The sequence below is a fragment of the Cephus cinctus genome, unplaced genomic scaffold (assembly GCF_000341935.2).
Source record: "Cephus cinctus unplaced genomic scaffold, Ccin1 Ccin1_scaffold0629, whole genome shotgun sequence".
Taxonomy (NCBI): domain Eukaryota; kingdom Metazoa; phylum Arthropoda; class Insecta; order Hymenoptera; family Cephidae; genus Cephus; species Cephus cinctus.
Window position 1 is genome coordinate 405191 of NW_014333270.1, and position 14864 is coordinate 420054.

The 14864-nt window shown below is 47.6% G+C and overlaps 1 protein-coding gene across 2 annotated transcripts in view; it reads right to left on the reverse strand.

The window, feature by feature from the left end:
- LOC112494576 overlaps positions 1–14864 on the reverse strand; it is a 146790-nt gene that overhangs the window by 129540 nt on the left and 2386 nt on the right. The gene's annotated exons all lie outside the window — the stretch shown is intronic.

Below are 14864 nucleotides of genomic sequence, written 5' to 3' on the forward strand. Positions count from 1 at the left end.
CCCCCTACCCCCCTGAGCCATTAGTCACCGATGCGGACGATCAGGAGGACGCGATGTGGAGTTTTATGACACGTCGAGGAAACCAGTTCCATTCATGAGCCCAGGATAGTTTTAATTTTTTTCATTTCTTAATTCTTTCCTTCCTCCTCTTTTTTTTTCTTTTTCTTTTTCTTTTGTAGGCTTCAGTTCGTTCTCAAGTAGAAACGTTTTTGAGGAGCTTGCGCTTCTTTCTACGTCATCCCCATCATTCTCTTTATTCTTCTTCTTGACGCTAGTCGCCGCGTGCTGCTCTTACCTCTCGCGTTTATGGTTTCTCTCTTTCTCTCTCTCTCTCTCTCTCTCTCTCTCTCTCTCTCTCTCTACATGAGACGCGCGTTTAACTGACTTTCTTGCTCGTGACGGAAGAACCAAATTTCTCGAATCTCCTTCACGGCTACCGTATTTCACGATTAACGCCTAAGCAGCCATTTAAAATTCCTATTAAATACCAAAGGAATACCCATATAATCCGACGAAAATGATTAACGCTCATTAACGATGGCTCGGTGGTCCATTTTTCTTGATACCGATCATTACCAAAGGATTATTGTGAATTCATTCTTGAGAAGCGAGAAACTGGAAGTCATTCTCAATAGCAGCCTCTTTTCCCAAAGGTATAGGTAATGTATTTATAATCCACATACGCACTCCGTACAGTTTCTACCATATTATCGCGCTAGATAAATAAATAAACAGATATCTGTAAAAATAAAAATATAACTATTTTTATTATAATAATAGTCAGGGTGATATTGTATCTCAAAAGGTGCACTTATATCAAGGCTCGTCAATTGCGCAAATTCCACGTATCCTGAGGAATTCCACTTGTGCTCCTCGCTCATTTAAATAGCAAAAACTCCCCAGGACATAAGGATCATCCTTAAGAATACAAAATACGGCGGTCTCGCGAGCCTGACTTCGAGAAACTAATGCAAATTCACGATAAGCTTGTATGGAGGTAGTTCTTCTATACTCAATTTTCCATAATGCGAGTCATTTGGCTATCGATGTATTTAATTTAACGAAGTTCGAATGATAAAAAGTAAAATCTAGTGGGCAGATTTCTCGAACTGTGTTGGCTCATTGAGAAACCATTTGAGATGAGGCTGTAGCAATGCCAGATAAAGTTAACAACTTTGGATAATGAAGTAACATGTAATAATAGTTTCTGCATCTGCTGTGGCTCGAATAGAAATAGCAGTGGCAATTGCTGATTGTAAGTGAGTCAAGGCAAACCAAACTGGTTGGCTGCACTGTGGTAGGTCGGCGACCATGAATATTCTTCAGGCAATGAGGATCGAATCGTTTGAAAGCATATTTATTTTTGCAAATAAATGCCTCACAGTATCTAATGCTGTACACATCACAATTTCATTACACTGCTATCGTTTGACAGTTTTAAAGTTTGCCAAACGTTTCACTAGGATCACCTGTATTTCACAATAGTAATGAGCTAACGAGAGTATCGCCAATTAGTCCTCCAAATAACAAAATAAATGATAAGATGACAATAGCATCGGGAATGGTGGGAGGCTAAGGCTCCTGCGAGAAAGAGATTACAAGTGTCAAGAGCAATGAGAATAATATGAAGGATCGACGTCAGGATCACGCGATACACTTAAGGGTGAGGCTTCAAGTAGGAGCAGCAGGTAGGCCTCGTGGACGTGCAGGACGTTCAGCAGCAGCACCAGCAGACAAGCAAGACACGATGACAAAGAGTTAAGGAGTAAAGGATGAGGGACACGACGGCCACCGGGACGCCAAGCGACGCAACCGACGCAACAGACGCAACCGACGCCATCGACGCGAATACGTGTCTGAGAATGAGAATTGAAGAGTGGAAGGCAGTGGAAGCTCAGAGTCAAGAGTGGGAATTGAGGGATGAGCGCATGAGCTGCAGCGGCCCCAGGGATTCTCTGACATCTCAGATCTTAATTACATGCAGCCATTCTCGATTCGGCCTCTCTCTCTCTCTCTCTCTCTCTCTCTCTCTCTCGCTCTCTCTCTCTCTCTCTCTCGCTCTCTCTCTCTCTCTCTCTCGCTCTCTCTCTCTCTCTCTCTCGCTCTCTCTCTCTCTCTCTCTCGCTCTCTCTCTCTCTCTCTCTCGCTCTCTCTCTCTCTCTCTCTCTACTTCATGAGAGCAACTGTAATTATAATCTTGTCTAGCACTTACTTCTGTATCCAATTTTCTGTAACGTAGTTTTTAAGTTAAATTTAGGGTTCACTATAAGTATTTTAAGTATATTTCTATACTATTTATACTAACGAGGCAGAGACCTCAGTATAATAAACACTGTTTCTTCTTCTTCTTCTTCTCTCTCTCTCTCTCTCTCTCTCTCTCTCTCTCTCTCTCTCTCTCTCTTTCTCTCTCTCTCTCTCCAATTCACTCGCTTAGAAACTCTAGCTTGTACTCGACACTTCGGACACGTCAATGTAGGTAAATACTCATCAAGAGAACAGTATTTTCGCAAGAGATAAAATGGCGTGTTTCTTAGTATAAAAAATTGTGAAAAATAACTAAGAAAATTCAATGTGGAATCCTTATCGGAAACTATCGATGCTACAACGATTATAAGTGACTGACCTCTCGTGCCAAGGCCATGAGGCAACACTTGAAAGGGAAGACATTTTTACATGGGAAATAAAGAAAAATGACACGTTCGCATAAAGAAAGTGGTCCGAGCTCAAATTTTCCAGCCATGAATTAACAAGTGTGCCGATCCCTCTGAGTAAATTCGTTAATGGTGGTCGCGACCGAGCAATTTCGCAAGCATTTTAATCGTACTAAAGGCCGACGCCGCCGCCGCGACGCAATGTGTTTAGCAAGGTGGTAAACGGTAGCCGCAGCATTTTTCGTTCACGGTGAGAGCCGCTACGGTTTCTTCTCCGGGGGCTATGTGTGCGCACCGGCATGGAAGCCAAAGAGAGCCAAAGAACGGGAGAACGGGAGAGAGAGAGAGAGAGAGAGAGAGAGAGAGAGGGGGAAAGGAAGAGCTGGTTAATTGCTGACTCTCATTTACATAGAGGCCCTGGACTGCCATTCAGGCTCAGCCTGCAACCCTTCAGGATATTATACGATACATTTTACGGAATCTGTAATAGCTGCTATTAGCTGTGGCAAACAGAGGTCCAGACTGCGATCGGAATCGATCAGATCGATCGGAATCGATAGAATCGATAGAATTGATAAAATCGATGGAATCGAACTTCTTCTAGTGCTCACAGGCCTCTGATAAATCGCTCGTTACTAGAAAAGCTGCTCCTACGCAAATCTTTGCGGTTTTAAGGCTATAGCCTATAACATTCCCGAGTGCGCGTCTCACGGGGAAACGGGTTCCCATTTGATAATGATAAAACATGTCTAGATTATTTGCAACCAGGAAAGGGATTCACGCGAATAGCCCACGAGTCGTGCGATCCCGCAAAATGCGCGGAGACACGTCCCACTGAACGTACATTTAATCGTGACTCGTGTATTCGATAATTAGCCGAGCTGTGCTCCTGTTTGTGCTCATCTTATCGTGCCTAATTGCCAATCTAGTGGAACTCGACGAGTCGCACGGCTAATGTGTCAGTTAATTCCAGCTGCGATTTCAGCCAATTCTTTCGTTGCAGGTTTGCCAACTGCTTATATGATTTCCTATACCTTGGTTAATAGAATCAACACTGTTAATCTTAGGATGTCACCTAGGACTATGGCCCGGTCGATTAAACACTGTTTACAGGAATACGCTGGAGCTTCTTCGATTTTGCCTTTATTCCGCATTAAACCTAATAATTCCAATGGTCGTAAAGATTGAGTGCGGCAAGTGCGGCAAATCATTGCCGAATTCTTGAAATCATTGAATGAATCCTTCGTTGAGTTGACAGCCGCACGGGCCAAGCTAACACTGTAACATCAAAAATATAATTCCGTCCAGAGTTTGCGGCGATGAATGACGTTACAAATTATGAGAGTGCGCTATCGAACAAATAGACGGTTTCCAGAATATTCTACCGCGACTTATGCGTACGTCTACAGGTACCGCAACGAAAAATCAAACCCCCGCGACACACGCGACGTGCTCATTAAGTGCACTAAGCCATTTCACACGAAAGAAATTGGTCCCATGAATATCTTGCATATTACGGTGCAAATAGCGCTAAACCACTAAAGTGTGTATCCCAGAGATTTCGAATGGATGCTATTGTAGATGATTGTATTTTCTTGCGGATACTCGTGACGATAGCGGAAGTCAGTCGTTTTTCTCTGTGCAGAATCGCAGAGGCGCAGAGGCGCAGAGGCGCAGAGTAGCAGCTACCCACCCTGCGCGCAGCCTCCCACTGGCTGCCATAAGCCATCGACTTGTAATGGCGTGTAAGGCGATATAATCGGCCAAACGAGCGTAAAGGCTTACACCTTCGGCTTCCAAAGAAGAGAGAGCACGATAGTGCAAGAGAGCGCATGTGTCCGGTCACCTATCTACGTGCGCACAAGCACCCAGGGCACGTAAGAAGTTGCAATCAGTGACCGGCGCCATCACTTTTTCACCCCGAAGCCGCAGCCAAGACGTGTGTTTATTGATCGACCGCAATCCTGGGGCAATTCGATTTGAATCTTCGGATTTTATCCGGTTCAAAGACAGAGTCGGGGCTTACGGACATGAGATAACCTAACCTAACTAGGGCCCCGAACCTAGAGAGAGAGAGAGAGAGAGAGAGAGAGAGAGAGAGAGCTGGGACTGGGGTCTTACAATTAGACTGGGTGCTTTGCTGGGTGCTCTCCAGATTTCCTTTCGCCGAGTTGACTAACTTTCAGTTTCCAACTCAGAATCCCTCTGTGCTTGCAACTATGTACAATTGTACATACATATATGCAGCGTCAATACAAAAGGGATAATGCCGAGCATACTCGCATACTTACTTGGGGGTGAGAAAACAAAGGGAGGCTCCCTTCTTCACTTCTTACTTTTTTTTTACCCTCGTGCACCATCTACCCCGAAACATAAATCAGACAACTGGCCGAGCATTGTTCTGAAATGCATGCGGTTATAATGATATTGATGGCGATTCTCAGCCAGGTTGTTAATATGAAGGGTGATTTACAGCTAATTAAGGTTAACAAGCCGTTTAGCCTATTATTAAGCTCGTATTTAAGGGCTAAATCCTCGAGGCATAAATAACATTCAGGGGCGAAATTGTCCGTCGGTAAAAGGCGTCGAGTGCTGCCCTCTACGAGTTCTCTACCCCCCTCTGTGAACCCTAATCGCTCGACATATTTTCAAATTATGCCCCCTGAAGGGTCACGCTTGATCACAAGGTTGGGTCACGCACGCTGTGATTTTAAATGGCAAATTCTACCCACTGTTTGTTTCAAGATTTGTTACGGCCATTTAGCGCTTCGTTCTCCAGTCCGGGATTTTCGGCTCATCCAGCCGCTAAACTCACTAGCTCCTGGAGCATCCCGTCAAGAAGCATGGTCCTACCCTTCCTCATGAGCCTCGACAAAGCCCGAGGTTCCGAGTTAATGATCTTCCTCTACATCAGACGGGAAAAACGTGACTGCCGATCGATACCATAAGCAGTCAAGATTTCTCAATGCTAACAGGTCGACCTGATTTGCCAGAAGACGTGGGAGTTATGTAGACTCCCAGGGATCCAAAAGGCCCAAGGCCCGATCATCGCGGAGATGTTAGAGTCCAGAGTGGTGTAGGCACCCAGCCGTACGTGCAGCTAGATTATAAGTACGATCTATCTGTCGATAGCTCTCGATCGTTATCGGAGCACAGTGCCTCTGTCGGTCGAGTGCCATTAATATGATCTATGCTGCGGCTCCCGTGGCTACCGATCTTATAGATGCTATCGCAGGAGGAGCTCTGAAGAGCCCTGGAGAGCTCGAGAGTCGAGGAGTTCGGAGGGGGGCCTTACTTACATATAGATTGCCTACCATTTCTTACTACGGAAATACATATTACCGATCCTACCCCATCTGCATGTCTACGTGTACACGTAGATACGAACACTTTTATGTCTGTGTATCTACACAGATTTCACGCATATCTATACCTATACGAACGGCCCAAAAACTGCATTTCCATAGGACACCCGCCACATACGGCTACATCCATTGGATGTCCCTCCTCATTTCTCCATTTCATTGGTGCCTACTTTCGTTCCTCGGTCGAGACTTTGATCGAATGTCTCGGAGACCCCGTTACTGCGTGAGGCTGTAATTACAACAACATTGGTAATTCCGACATATCAATTATAGTGCAGCAACCGTACACGCGCGTATGAAACTCAATGGAGGCTATAAAGCGTTCCTCGTATATGTATACAGTAGGTATACCTATACCTGCTCGGATCTCAAATTTCTTTATTTGCCTCGCGCATCAATTTTATTAGCGCACTTCTTTTTCTCTCAGAATCACATCTGAATATCACGTACGAAGTGATGCTCATAATTTACCAGAACTATGAAAATAAGACATCACAGATACAGTTGGCACGATTCAACCATCAAACTTGCATCGCATGCGTGAAATATCCCATTAGCATTATTACCGACATCCCTAGGGATTAGCATTATGTACGATATTTGTCACGAGCAAAAGTTGAGCGCATAAGAGCTCCAGATTAAAAAGAAAGCAAACAAGCAGAAGAATCACATCTCGAAATCCACTCTCAACTAATTGGTCCACTCGAGTCTATCAAAGCCAGCTCTATTCATTCTCGCCGTTGATGCCTTTTCGAGAGGACAGGGATTGCCAATACGACTGGTCCAGCGATCCAGCATCTTATGGTTCCGACTTCAGAGTCGAGGCTTGTGTTTGTATTTTCGAGCAGCCCCGATAAGTCCGATCACATCGACGGCCACCGTGCGCACGTCAGATCACTCAGATCCTCTCGATAATTTTCTACAGAACTATTTGTAAGGCCTCGATTCACCTGTCGGCGCGACAGCTGGCCCTTACCGTCCACAGTCGGCCGTCGAGCGACGCACAGGCCAGCGTCTAATAAACGCGGCATGGACACACACAATACACATGCGGTAACGCACAGTAACGTAATGTTGACGCCTGTAAAGGACCGTGACGCACCGATTACGCAGGAATGACAGCCGACTGACAGTAATACTATCGAGTCATCTCGAGTCACGGCATGGAGAGCGAGACTTTGACGACACCTGAAATTATTATCATAGAGACGCCAGCGACGCGTGTACGTGCATCCGTAAGAGTGCATGGACGCATATGGATATGCGTATGGACGGCTCGCTCTGGTCAACTTCCTCCTCCTTCGAGTCGATGGCTGAATATTATTCGAGATCAAAAATAATGGAGGCGTCAATATTTCGTGGTTCCTAAAAAATTCCGACAGCTAATTCTGCGGCGGCAGGTCGGATTTTGAATCTTGATCTTGCATGATATCATGGTCTAAAGAATCGAATTTACGGTAAGAAATTTGGAGCCTATGAAAAGTCTGTAGGATCCTTTCGATCGCGACAACGCATCAAGGAATTGACTATGATTACGTCTGGGAGTCTATATGGAATAAGAGAGACGAGAATAATAGACGACGGGCAATATCGAATTTATGATAAATTTATAATAACCACGAGGGACGGCATAATAAGATGAAAAAATGTCTCCGCCCACGCGGGACCTTTTGAGGCCCGAAGACCTCCGTAGATGGTGATGCGGTATGCGGCACGTACGGCATATGTGGCATATAACACGGAGCGTAGGGCGGAGGGCACAGAGTATACGAGCACGAGGCAACCAGAATGCCGCGTGCTGCTGCCGGACGCCGGGCCGGCCCTCGCCATTAGATACAGCGATAGAGATGAATTGAATTTGATTATGGCCCTCGAGACGACCATATAATTCCCCGTGTCAAAATAGAGAGCTCGGCGCTACTATCGCTGCTTCTTGAAGCATCAGCGATTCCGAGCCGAGCTGTACTTTAATAGATAGTGGAGATAGTCAGCCGGACCAACCGAAAGGTCCAAACTATTGCGCATCCTTAACAAATAAGCAGCCCACCAAAAATGGCGATGCCCAATAATACAATTTCTTTCTTCTTTTACTCCTTTTAACGTCTTCAACTTTCTATGCGATATTCTCAGCTACGTCTTTGCCATCTTCAGCTTCGACTTTTGTCTGTGGGCCTCTATAATAATATTAATGAGCGTTCTTAAGAAGTAGGCGCCGCCGCCCAATGGTCAATGCGTGCTGACGTGGAAACGAGAGGCGCAGAAAATAATAACGAATCCGAAAGCGTTTGTCATTAATTGAGGAGCAGCGTGACGGCGGTGTAGATGGTGGGGAGGGGCGGTGGGGGGGGGGCTCGTTTGGGACTCTGCATCGTCGGCAGCAGCCCATTCGAGAGATCTCTCAACGGGAAAGACAATTAATGCAATGGGAGGCAGAGAATAAGGGAGTGGGGGAGGGTGGGAGAGACAAGTGGAAATGCCAGAAGGGAGTGGGACGAGAGACATGGGGCGGAATGGTGGTATCCTTAAATAGATAGAGGTTCGGAGGACGAGGGGGCTGAAAGGCTTCGACTCGAGAGAATCGATTCGCCAAACAAATGACTCAGTTACCGCGCCTGGCCTTCCTCGTCGTCTATTTCTCTCGCGGCCTCTCCCGTTTAATGGGCCCAGAGAATACCCGGCCTGCGGGCTCACGGTCGCAGGAAAAGGGTAAGTAAAATAAAAGAAAAGGAAGAAGGAGACCAAGAGAGTCAGCGTCAGGATAAGAAGAGAAAAACGTCAAGAGGAAGCTTTAAGAGAGAAGGGCTCCAAGAAGAAAGGAAAGAGAAGGCTAGTGGGACGAGGGGGGAAAGGAAGAAGAAGTAGGAGACGAAGAAAAAGAAGAGACACGAAGGTGCGATAAGGGGGAGGGGGTCGCCCGAATGTCTCAAGGATACTCTTGGGATCCTCCGCCGTTGTAAATGCGCCGAAGAAAGACAAAGATCCACAGGGAGGCGTGATGGGGTGTGGTCAAATTTGTTGGGGGTTGGTACCTTGGGAATTTATATTTCATAAATTATCGTCGACGCTACCCCTACACTTATGACATCTCCGAGTTCTTCGCCGGACCCACCGCACGCGCGCGACCCACTAAATGCGAGGCTAGAAGGTAGAAGCAGCACGAATGGCACACCCACTGTGACAATTCAAATGAGCTTTGCCCCGAGAGACTTTGACTTTTCGAGGACTTTCAGAGTTGCTCAAAGGTGAAAGTTATCCGATGTTGTTATCCGATAGCCCTCGTTATCAGTACTGTCAATCCGTTCTCCCTTACGAGGGAGAATCTTGCCATTGGCTACATATATGTATATGTATATGTACGTACGTTCGCCCTATGCTCAGTCACTTTTAGCAATCTCATCAGAGTGATCATCTTCCTTCCATCGCACCCCCATCAAGAGATATTCATGAAACCCATAAAAGACTGGATTCTTACTCAACTCTGGTAATTATCCCTATTGGCCGCTTCGATAGTCGTCACGCTTTCCAATCGACTTGATTATCCACTAGGCTGATTGTCAGTAGGAGGTAAGCGGCGTCGCGAGCCGTCATACATATAGAGTGCGCCATCGAATATCCCGGTGGGATTAGATTGCGATTGCGGGGATTTAAGCGGAAACATAAAAGTAACTCCAGCGACGGTATGTCGTCGCAGTGACGTCGTGACGTCAATGGCGTCGGTTCTCTATCGATCATAGAAAGGAAGCGTGCACGAGTCCAGAGTTCATTCGGGATTCAAAGGACGCGTGTACGGCCGTCGCGACGCTATTCAAATGGACTCTCTCGGCGTAGGCATCGGGTTACCGCAGGAAACACGGTTTTAATTTGAATTTGTAGGATGCAGCGAGATTCCCGGGCCTTATATGGACGCTCCGAAAAGAAGTGCTTCGCGTCTCTTATCTTCCTTTCTCTTCCTTTCTCTTCTTTTCCCTTCTCTACTCTTCTCTACTCTTCTCTACTCTCGCTTCCCTTCGGCTGAAGCACTGGAAGCTCCTCGCGTGCGCTCGGCGCCGCAGCTCACGAGTAAAAATGCTACATCTTGATTACGAGGCAAAGAGCCTCCTCTAATGTCGCGTGTGAGCCACCTTCATCGAGGAGGACCGCGGGGAGGGAAGGGGGCCAAGTGGAATTTTAATTTTCTCAAGAAATCCAGAGACTCGTTTAGCCACCCGCTGACGATAAGATTCTCCACCCACTGCGCTGGCTCTGACAGCTCGACTCGTCTCGGATGCACTGGACACTCCAGTCCAGGACCACAAATCGACGCCTAAAGATCCTGACTGACAGTTGCCGTAGCAGCGCTACATCCTTAGGCTTATAAAATTTGCGACAGACCAGACGGAGGCGTTCCTTTGGGCCCAAAAGTTCAGCACGGAAGATGGACAATTATCAGGCGAGTGCCGATTCGAAGGACTCGACGAGCACCAAGGACTGCTGCCGGAGGGACTAGGCTCTACTAAATGAGCAGCATCCACTGAAAATTCCAGTCAGGTCAAAAGCTTACGACGTATTCGGGCCCGATTTCAGGAATTAATTTGGCGGCAGTACCAGAGCACGAGTCTGCGTTCTGTTGATACGAATATGAGTGGATATTCCAAAGGGGGAGAGAATTTTTGCTCAATTCCCTTTTGTTTTTTCACGCTGGAGGCCCCCTTTGCGCATGTCTCATACGTTGCACATTGGGGACCTGTAATTGAAAGCTGTTACGCTTGCTATTTTATGGCTTCGTCCCCGAGGCATGCAAAACTCGATTCTCAAAGTGCGCGCGGGGTGAGTTTGCCCGTGTAACGTGTAACGTGTAACGGGTCACGAAAATACGTCCCTCCTAATTAAATCTGACTAAATTCATCAAAATCGTCGTTAAACCTGAGAACCCGCCGGCCATGGCTAACGATCCCAGCCTAACTCGGACAGAAAGTTCCGATCTCCCTAATTACAGGGCCGGAGGATCCTGCGACTTTGGAATTCTAATTCACTTCTCTCTCTCTCTCTCTCTCTCTCTCTCTCTCCCTCTCTCTCTCTCTCTCTCTCTCTCTCTCTCTCTCCTTATTCTTTCATTTTCGTTTTCCAATTGTCAACCCTCCCGGAACAGCCAACACTGTTATTCCTTCCGGAGGACTTTCTTCCCCTCCTGGTTACTTATTGCCGCTACGTGGAACATTCTCTGATCGCCATAACATTCACCAATGACGACAATGGCCAGAACGTGCCGACGTGCCGAGAAAAATTTTTGCGCGTTACCGATTGGTTACGAGGTCAGTTTACGAGATGAACGCTGCGCACAACAGGAATCCAAAGTGCAGGCTTACCATACGAGTGCAGTCTGTTCAATGCATGGAACGTGTGCCAAGCTGAGAAAGAACTAGAATTAAGAAAGAATTCTCTCGAGAGAAAAGAAATGAAAAACGGCGCAGTATGGCGCAGCAGAATAAGCATTGAAAGAATTGGTGGCAGGTGAAAGATGGGCCGGAGCAGTCAACTGTCTTCTTATGTCGGGGGGAAGAGAGAGAAGGCTCTCTTCCGCGTGTCGGTTAAAAAGTAAAAAAGTCAGTAGGCAGTTGGTAGCACGAGCCGAGAAATAAAGTGCTCGAAATAAAACGTGCGCGGCGTGTGACGCGCGGACGCGTCGTTCGGCGTCGGATGCCGGCAGGAGCCGTGTGGATGCTGTGTTCGACATTTTCGATGGCTGAGAGGAAATAAAAGGTGGGAGACGGGCTGAGCTTCGTTGAGAGACTAATTGACGAAAAGGTTGAGAGAAATAAAGAAATGACGGGGTCGCTGTGGACCGCTGTGGACCGCTGAGGGGGAAGCTGGAGGAAGAAGCGAGTTTTACTAGAGACCGGGACTCCCCCGCACCTCCTAAACCAACACTAAATATCGGGACACGCGTTAAAATTAATGGGGAGCCCAATATTTCGAAAGCGAATAAATTAGGAAGCATCCGATGACGACGGCGACATAAAAATCGAAGCAGTCGTCGTCGTCGCCCTCATCCTCGGCATCGCTATGCCGTTCGTTAGGACGAACGCTACTACGGCCACTACGATGAAGCGCGTATAGTCGCGGCTCGTCGATATAAATGAGCCTCGGAAACGCGGCTCCTCTTATGCCGGACAAATTAGCCGCTGCCCGATATCCTATGGGACCTCATTCCCAATATCTTTACCGATCGTCTTTGGGTTTGGGAATCTTCATCAATCCTTGGAAGGACGAGGGATCGTTAGCTGACGGAGGTTATGGGGGGAAAAATCGATGCGACGAAGAGTCCTGACTTCTCGCTTTTTTGTCCCCTCGCTGTATTTTTTATGTTAAATAGATGCGCGCACTGACTCTTTCCAAGAATCCAGAAGTAAGATCGAAAGAGATTGTCGGGGTTGTCGGAGGGAAAAACAAGCCCAAGTAAATGAGTTCGGCTCATCTTCCGCGGGCCAAAAACAAATTGGATGAGACTGAAGCCTGAAACCTCGTCCCTGGTTCCATCCTGGGAGCTCCTAGGGCCCCGGGCGATTCCACTCTGAAGGCCCAAGTGGAGCCGCCGTTCGCTTTCCTTCCTCTGTTTTGCTGCTTTCCTGCCAGCAAGAGAACTATAAGTACATATCTGGCGTCACACTGAGGCGCACTGCGACGACCAACTGCAACTGCTCCACGCTGCCTTGGACAAATTTGGGTGTGAAAAGGTTTTATTGGCTGAGAAGCGGCGGAAGATGCAGCGCGCCCGTCGCCTTGGACATCACTGAAAGCGCAAGAGCGCGCCCGCGAGTGTGTCCCATTGTTGGGAAACTAATTCTGTCAAGTCAGGAGCGTCCGTCCGTTGCCATCCAACTGCAGAGCGACCAACCAATTCAACTGGAGGATCAAGTATTGTAATATCCATATTGTAAACGGAATATGCGTGACCGGCACAGTCGTAAAAAGTTGGATAGCCATAAAAAGAAAGAGTGTCCTCCTAAGAAGGTAGAGATGTTAAGAAGTCAAATATAATTGCAGGAGCTGCACCCACGGAAGCTTATCGGAAGGAGGCTTATCGATCTTATCGAGTTAAGGCAAGCCGATACGACTCGCAGTGCATCTCGACACGACTGCAACAGATTTTTTGCGGTTCGCTCTGGAAAGCGTGCATAACGTGCGTCGTGCTTCGTCGTTGCACAATCGGCCGCCTACCTGCAGGGCCCAAGAGGACGAAGAGAAGCAGAAAGCGGAAGAGGAGGAGGCAAAGACGGGGAGAGTCAGAGTCACACGTACCGACGACCTGCCGACTAATCTCTGAAGCCGGCACGCTGGCTGCTATCACATTACCACGCGACAAATGACGCGCGCATTAAAACACAAGGATATAAATTGTAATTACAGATATCTAGCCGTCCATCGAGTGCCGGATAAAAAGGCAGAAAACGAGAAAGGACGTATCAAAGAATTATGAAGCTTGCTGGTCCGTGAGAGAAACCAAAGTTACTCAGGTCCAGAGGAATCTTCCTCCGGCGCTTTCGCCATCTATCGATCCACGTCTCTTCCCGATCTTCCCGATCTTCCCGATCTTCCCGATCTTCCCGATCCTCCGGGTCTCTGACCCACTCGGAAGATCATTGCCATTTTTATGACGCCGTTAATGAGAAGTCTTCGGGGAATCGAGCATGGCAGATGTCGCTGCTGGTAGTCATCGAGCTGAATGAAGGGATTCTATTCGCCGACGCATGCCATCCGCTGATAGGTACATGCATGTCTCCCTGAACAATGGCGCACGTATAACAATCGACGAGCCATTCTAAACCAGTCGCGGCGCTGCAGTCTTCGAGAGTCAATAATATAAAAAATGGCCCTGGCATCTCAGAAAAATTGGCGAAATGCTGGGCGCACCTGGCCAGTTATGCGCACTCTGGGCGTGGTTGTTAGCACAGCTTGGCAAAACGCGTAGGACGAACTGTATTATGCTGATCTGCGTTCGACTCGGTCGAAACGGGACTGCGCGGGACTGCGCGGTTCTCGAGCCGCGCAGAATATGCGGCTGTCGCGCTGAAAGGTACGTAAAGTGACAGCCAACTGCGTGGGCATTGGGCAAGGACCAGGTGTCACCGCGGTTCGCATGGCAGCGGTTGCCGTGTCTGTCACGGCAAATAAATCTGATGTCATCTACACGCCGCACGTAGACGCGCACGCACGTCCGCATTCGGAAGTTCCAATAGGGTTTGATCATTCATTCGGAAGGCGTCTAAAGAGGCAGCACTGCGCGTAGAAACTATCTAGACGAATCGAGATAACTCAGCCGTGCGGCCAACAATAAGATGAAAATTGGTCTTTGCGATCCCGTGCGAAACGCGTGGGCTGAATCTTTATCGATCCGCTTCCAGGGATTTCGACTTCGTGGAAGCCACGGAAGAGAAATTATAGAGATCGACTTTGTGCGCGATTAACAATGCGTTGCCATATCGAATCGACGAGCCGATAGTTCCTTTCCCATTATCGCGTCCTGAACGATACTCTTGTCCGAGAAAATAAAACGAACGGCACCAGTGAGTTTGACAGACTCGAGTCTCGATCAGTCGCCGGTATTGAGTCGAGGATGCAATTTGAATCGCATTCAGGATTTGAGCAATGTGACAGCTGACACTGTTCTATTTGGATTTATAGCAGTGCACGATGCAATTGATAAGTGCCGAACAAAAAGAACAATGTAAAACTCGAGAATACCCGTGTCGTCGAGTGGCTCGTCGCTCATGAGTTATTGAGATTAAGCGATTTGCCTCGAGGACGTTACAGCGTCCTTTTATCCGTCAACCTCTCTTAATCTTTTCTCCTTCCCCCCCCCCCCCCCACC